Source organism: Procambarus clarkii, unplaced genomic scaffold (assembly GCF_040958095.1).
Source record: "Procambarus clarkii isolate CNS0578487 unplaced genomic scaffold, FALCON_Pclarkii_2.0 HiC_scaffold_119, whole genome shotgun sequence".
In the NCBI taxonomy this organism is placed as follows: Eukaryota; Metazoa; Arthropoda; class Malacostraca; order Decapoda; family Cambaridae; genus Procambarus; species Procambarus clarkii.
In genome coordinates, this window is record NW_027189152.1 from 1,882,557 (window position 1) to 1,889,807 (window position 7,251).

The window sequence follows — 7,251 nt, forward strand, 5'->3', positions numbered from 1 at the left end:
ATTACTGAAAACGGCGATGGGTCATATTTTGCCCAAACTCCCCCTGCAGTTTTCAAAATGTCTGAAATGTCGGAAATTTGACTCCTGAGCGTGATTTTTGAGCCAAATTCTGACTCTCTGCACCTATTTTTAGTTTCAAATTACGACGTTTCATACCGAAAATATGCCAATTACTGAAAACGGCAATGGGTCATATTTTGCCCAAACCCCCCTGCAGTTTTTAAAATGTCTGAAATGTCGGAAATTTGGCTCCTGAGCGTGATTTTTGAGCCGAATTCTGACTCTCTGCACCAATTTTCAGTTTCAAAATACGACGTTTCATACCGAAAATATGCTAATTACTGTAAACGGCGATGGGTCATATTTTGCCCAAACCCCCCTGCAGTTTTCAAAATGTCTGAAATGTCGGAAATTTGACTCCTAAGCGTGATTTTCGAGCCGAATTCTGACTCTCTGCACCTATTTTCAGTTTCAAATTACGACGTTTCATACCGAAAATATGCTAATTACTGAAAACGGCGATGGGTCATATTTTGCCCAAACCCCCCTGCAGTTTTTAAAATGTCTGAAATGTCGGAAATTTGACTCCTGACCGTGATTTTTGAGCTGAATTCTGACTCTCTGCACCTATTTTCAGATTCAAATTACGACGTTTCATACCGAAAATATGCCAATTACTGAAAACGGCGATGGGTCATATTTTGCCCAAACCCCCCTGCAGTTTTTAAAATGTCTGAAATGTCGGAAATTTGACTCCTGAGCGTGATTTTTGAGCCGAATTCTGACTCTCTGCACCTATTTTCAGTTTCAAATTACGACGTTTCATACCGAAAATATGCCAATTACTGTAAACGGCGATGGGTCATATTTTGCCCAAATCCCCCTGCAGTTTTCAAAATGTCTGAAGTGTCGGAAATTTGACTCCTGAGCGTGATTTTATATCCGAATTCTGACTCTCTGCAACTTTTTTCAGTTTCAAATTACGACTTTTTATACTGAAAATATGCCAATTACTGAAAACGGCGATGGGTCATATTTTGCCCAAACCCCCCCTGCAGTTTTCAAAATGTCTGAAATGTCGGAAATTTGACTCCTGAGCGTGATTTTTGAGCCAAATTCTGACTCTCTGTACCTAATTTTAGTTTCAAATTACGACGTTTCATACCGAAAATATGCCAATTACTCAAAACGGCAATGGGTCATATTTTGCCCAAACCCCCCTGCAGTTTTTAAAATGTCTGAAATGTCGGAAATTTGGCTCCTGAGTGTGATTTTTGAGCCGAATTCTGACTCTCTGCACTTATTTTCAGTTTCAAATTACGACGTTTCATACCGAAAATATGCCAATTACTGTAAACGGCGATGGTTCATATTTTGCCCAAACCCCCCTGCAGTTTTCAAAATGTCTGAAATGTCGGAAATTTGACTCCTGAACGTGATTTTTTATCCAAATTCTGTCTCTCTGCACCTATTTTCAGTTTCAAATTACGACTTTTCATACCGAAAATATGCCAATTACTGAAAACGGCGATGGGTCATATTTTGCCCAAACCCCCCTGCAGTTTTCAAAATGTCTGAAATGTCGAAAATTTGACTCCTGAACGTGATTTTTTGTCCGAATTCTGACTCTCTACACCTGTTTTCAGTTTTAAATTACGACTTTTTATACCGAAAATATGCCAATTACTGAACACGGCGATTGGTCATATTTTGCACAAACCCCCCTGCAGTTTTCAAAATGTCTGAAATGTCGGAAATTTGACTCCTAAGCGTGATTTTTGAGCCGAATTCTGACTCTCTGTAGCTATTTTCAGTTTCAAATTACGACGTTTCATACCGAAAAAATGCCAATTACTGAAAACGGCAATGGGTCATATTTTGCCCAAACCCCCCTGCAGTTTTTAAAATGTCTGAAATGTCGGAAATTTGACTCCTGACCGTGATTTTGAGCTGAATTCTGACTCTCTGCACCTATTTTCAGTTTCAAATTACGACGTTTCATACCGAAAATATGCCAATTACTGAAAACGGCGATGGGTCATATTTTGCCCAAACCCCCATGCAGTTTTTAAAATGTCTGAAATGTCGGAAATTTGACTCCTGAGAGTGATTTTTGAGCCGAATTCTGACTCTCTGCACCTATTTTCAGTTTCAAATTACGACGTTTCATACCGAAAATATGCCAATTACTGTAAACGGCGATGGGTCATATTTTTCCCAAATCCCCCTGCAGTTTTCAAAATGTCTGAAGTGTCGGAAATTTGACTCCTGAGCGTGATTTTATATCCGAATTCTGACTCTCTGCAACTTTTTTCAGTTTCAAATTACGACTTTTTATACCGAAAATATGCCAATTACTGAAAACGGCGATGGGTCATATTTTGCCCAAACCCCCTGCAGTTTTTAAAATGTCTGAAATGTCGGAAATTTGACTCCTGAGCGTGATTTTTGAGCCAAATTCTGACTCTCTGCACCTAATTTTAGTTTCAAATTACGACGTTTCATACCGAAAATATGCCAATTACTCAAAACGGCGATGGGTCATATTTTGCCCAAACCCCCTGCAGTTTTTAAAATGTCTGAAATGTCGGAAATTTGACTCCTGAGCGTGATTTTTGAGCCGAATTCTGACTCTCTGCACCTATTTTTATTTTCAAAATACGACGTTTCATACCGAAAATATGCCAATTACTGTAAACGGCGATGGTTCATATTTTGCCCAAACCCCCCTGCAGTTTTCAAAATGTCTGAAATGTCGGAAATTTGACTCCTGAACGTGATTTTTTATCCAAATTCTGTCTCTCTGCACCTATTTTCAGTTTCAAATTACGACTTTTCATACCGAAATATGCCAATTACTGAAAACGGCGATGGGTCATATTTTGCCCAAACCCCCCTGCAGTTTTCAAAATGTCTGAAATGTCGAAAATTTGACTCCTGAACGTGATTTTTTATCCGAATTCTGACTCTCTACACCTGTTTTCAGTTTCAAATTACGACTTTTTATACCGAAAATATGCCAATTACTGAACACGGCGATTGGTCATATTTTGCACAAACCCCCCTGCAGTTTTCAAAATGTCTGAAATGTCGGAAATTTGACTCCTAAGCGTGATTTTTGAGCCGAATTCTGACTCTCTGCAGCTATTTTCAGTTTCAAATTACGACGTTTCATACCGAAAATATGCCAATTACTGAAAACGGCGATGGGTCATATTTTGCCCAAACCCCCCTGCAGTTTTTAAAATGTCTGAAATGTCGGAAATTTGACTCCTGACCGTGATTTTTGAGCAGAATTCTGACTCTCTGCACCTATTTTCAGTTTCAAATTACGACGTTTCATACCGAAAATATGCCAATTACTGTAAACGGCGATGGGTCATATTTTGCCCAAATCCCCCTGCAGTTTTCAAAATGTCTGAAGTGTCGGAAATTTGACTGCTGAGCCTGATTTTATATCCGAATTCTGACTCTCTGCAACTTTTTTCAGTTTCAAATTACGACTTTTTATACCGAAAATATGCCAATTACTGAAAACGGCGATGGGTCATATTTTGCCCAAACCCCCCCCCCCCCCCTGCAGTTTTCAAAATGTCTGAAATGTCGGAAATTTGACTCCTGAGCGTGATTTTTGAGCCAAATTCTGACTCTCTGCACCTAATTTTAGTTTCAAATTACGACGTTTCATACCGAAAATATGCCAATTACTCAAAACGGCAATGGGTCATATTTTGCCCAAACCCCCCTGCAGTTTTTAAAATGTCTGAAATGTCGGAAATTTGGCTCCTGAGCGTGATTTTTGAGCCGAATTCTGACTCTCTGCACTTATTTTCAGTTTCAAATTACGACGTTTCATACCGAAAATATGCACATTACTGAAAACGGCGATGGGTCATATTTTGCCCAAACCTCTTGCAGTTTTTAAAATGTCTGAAATGTCGGAAATTTGACTCCTGAGCGTGATTTTTGAGCCGAATTCTGACTCTCTGCACCTATTTTTATTTTCAAAATACGACGTTTCATACCGAAAATATGCCAATTACTGTAAACGGCGATGGTTCATATTTTGCCCAAACCCCCCTGCAGTTTTCAAAATGTCTGAAATGTCGGAAATTTGACTCCTGAACGTGATTTTTTATCCAAATTCTGACTCTCTGCACCTATTTTCAGTTTCAAATTACGACGTTTCATACCGAAAATATGCCAATTACTGAAAACGGCGATGGGTCATATTTTGCCCAAACCCCCCTGCAGTTTTTAAAATGTCTGAAATGTCGGAAATTTGACTCCTGAGCGTGATTTTTGAGCCGAATTCTGACTCTCTGCACCTATTTTCAGTTTCAAATTACGACTTTTCATACCGAAATATGCCAATTACTGAAAACGGCGATGGGTCATATTTTGCCCAAACCCCCCTGCAGTTTTCAAAATGTCTGAAATGTCGAAAATTTGACTCCTGAACGTGATTTTTTATCCGAATTCTGACTCTCTACACCTGTTTTCAGTTTCAAATTACGACTTTTTATACCAAAAGTATGCCAATTACTGAACACGGCGATTGGTCATATTTTGCACAAACCCCCCTGCAGTTTTCAAAATGTCTGAAATGTCGGAAATTTGACTCCTAAGCGTTATTTTTGAGCCGAATTCTGACTCTCTGCAGCTATTTTCAGTTTCAAATTACGACGTTTCATACCGAAAATATGCCAATTACTGAAAACGGCGATGGGTCATATTTTGCCCAAACCCCCCTGCAGTTTTTAAAATGTCTGAAATGTCGGAAATTTGACTCCTGACCGTGATTTTTGAGCTGAATTCTGACTCTCTGCACCTATTTTCAGTTTCAAATTACTACGTTTCATACCGAAAATATGCCAATTACTGAAAACGGCGATGGGTCATATTTTGCCCAAACCCCCCTGTAGTTTTTAAAATGTCTGGAATGTCGGAAATTTGACTCCTGAACGTGATTTTTGAGCCGAATTCTGACTCTCTGCACCTATTTTCAGTTTCAAATTACGACGTTTCATACCGAAAATATGCCAATTACTGTAAACGGCGATGGGTCATATTTTGCCAAAATCCCCCTGCAGTTTTCAAAATGTCTGAAGTGTCGGAAATTTGACTGCTGAGCCTGATTTTATATCCGAATTCTGACTCTCTGCAGCTTTTTTCAGTTTCAAATTACGACTTTTTATACCGAAAATATGCCAATTACTGAAAACGGCGATGGGTCATATTTTGCCCCCCCCCCCCCCTGCAGTTTTCAAAATGTCTGAAATGTCGGAAATTTGACTCCTGAGCGTGATTTTTGAGCCAAATTCTGACTCTCTGCACCTAATTTTAGTTTCAAATTACGACTTTTTATACCGAAAATATGCCAATTACTGAAAACGGCGATGGGTCATATTTTGCCCAAACCCCCCTGCAGTTTTCAAAATGTCTGAAATGTCGGAAATTTGACTCCTGGGCGAGATTTTTTATCCGAATTCTGTCTCTCTGCACCTATTTTCAGTTTCAAATTACGACTTTTCATACCGAAAATATGCCAATTACTGTAAACGGCGATGGGTCATATTTTGCCCAAACTCCCCTGCAGTTTTCAAAATGTCGGAAATATCGGAAATTTGACTCCTGAGCGTGATTTTTTATCTGAATTCTGACTCTCTGCACCTATTTTCAGTTTCAAATTACGACTTTTTATACCGAAAATATGCTAATTACTGAAAACGGCGATGGGTCATATTTTGCCCAAACCCCCCTGCAGTTTTCAAAATGTCTGAAATGTCGGAAATTTTCCTCCTGACCATGATTTTTGAGCCGAATTCTGACTCTCTGCACATATTTTCAGTTTCAAATTACGACGTTTCATACCGAAAATATGCCAATTACTGAAAACGGCGATGGGTCATATTTTGCCCAAACGCCCCTGCAGTTTTTAAAATGTCTGAAATGTCGAAAATTTGGCTCCTGAGTGTGATTTTTGAGCCGAATTCTCACTCTCTGCACCTATTTTTATTTTCAAAATACGACGTTTCATACCGAAAATATGCCAATTACTGTAAACGGCGATGGTTCATATTTTGCCCAAACCCCCCTGCAGTTTTCAAAATGTCTGAAATGTCGGAAATTTGACTCCTGAGCGTGATTTTTTATCCAAATTCTGTCTCTCTGCACCTATTTTCAGTTTCAAATTACGATTTTCATACCGAAAATATGCTAATTACTGAAAACGGCGATTGGTCATATTTTGCTCAAACCCCCCTGCAGTTTTCAAAATATCTGAAATGTCGAAAATTTGACTACTGAGCGTGATTTTTTATCCGAATTCTGACTCTCTACACCTGTTTTCAGTTTCAAATTACGAATTTTTATACCGAAAATATGCCAATTACTGAAAACGGCGATTGGTCATATTTTGCCCAAACCCCCCTGCAGTTTTCAAAATGTCTGAAATGTCGGAAATTTGACTCCTAAGCGTGATTTTTGAGCCGAATTCTGACTCTCTGCACCTATTTTCAGTTTCAAATTACGACGTTTCATACCGAAAATATGCCAATTACTGAAAACGGCGATGGGTCATATTTTGCCCAAACCCCCCTGCAGTTTTTAAAATGTCTGAAATGTCGGAAATTTGGCTCCTGAGTGTGATTTTTGAGCTGAATTCTGACTCTCTGCACCTATTTTCAGTTTCAAATTACGACGTTTCATACCGAAAATATGCACATTACTGAAAACGGCGATGGGTCATATTTTGCCAAAACCCCCCTGCAGTTTTCAAAATGTCTGAAATGTCGGAAATTTGACTCCTGAGCGTGATTTTTGAGCCGAATTCTGACTCTCTGCACCTATTTTCAGTTTCAAATTACGACGTTTCATACCGAAAATATGCCAATTACTGTAAACAGCGATGGGTCATATTTTGCCCAAATCCCCCTGCAGTTTTCAAAATGTCTGAAGTGTCGGAAATTTGACTCCTGAGCGTGATTTTATATCCGAATTCTGGCTCTCTGCAACTTTTTTCAGTTTCAAATTACGACTTTTTATACCGAAAATATGCCAATTACTGAAAACGGCGATGGGTCATATTTTGCCCAAACCCCCCCCCCCCCCCTGCAGTTTTCAAAATGTCTGAAATGTCGGAAATTTGACTCCTGAGCGTGATTTTTGAGCCAAATTCTGACTCTCTGCACCTAATTTTAGTTTCAAATTACGACGTTTCATACCGAAAATATGCTAATTTCTCAAAAC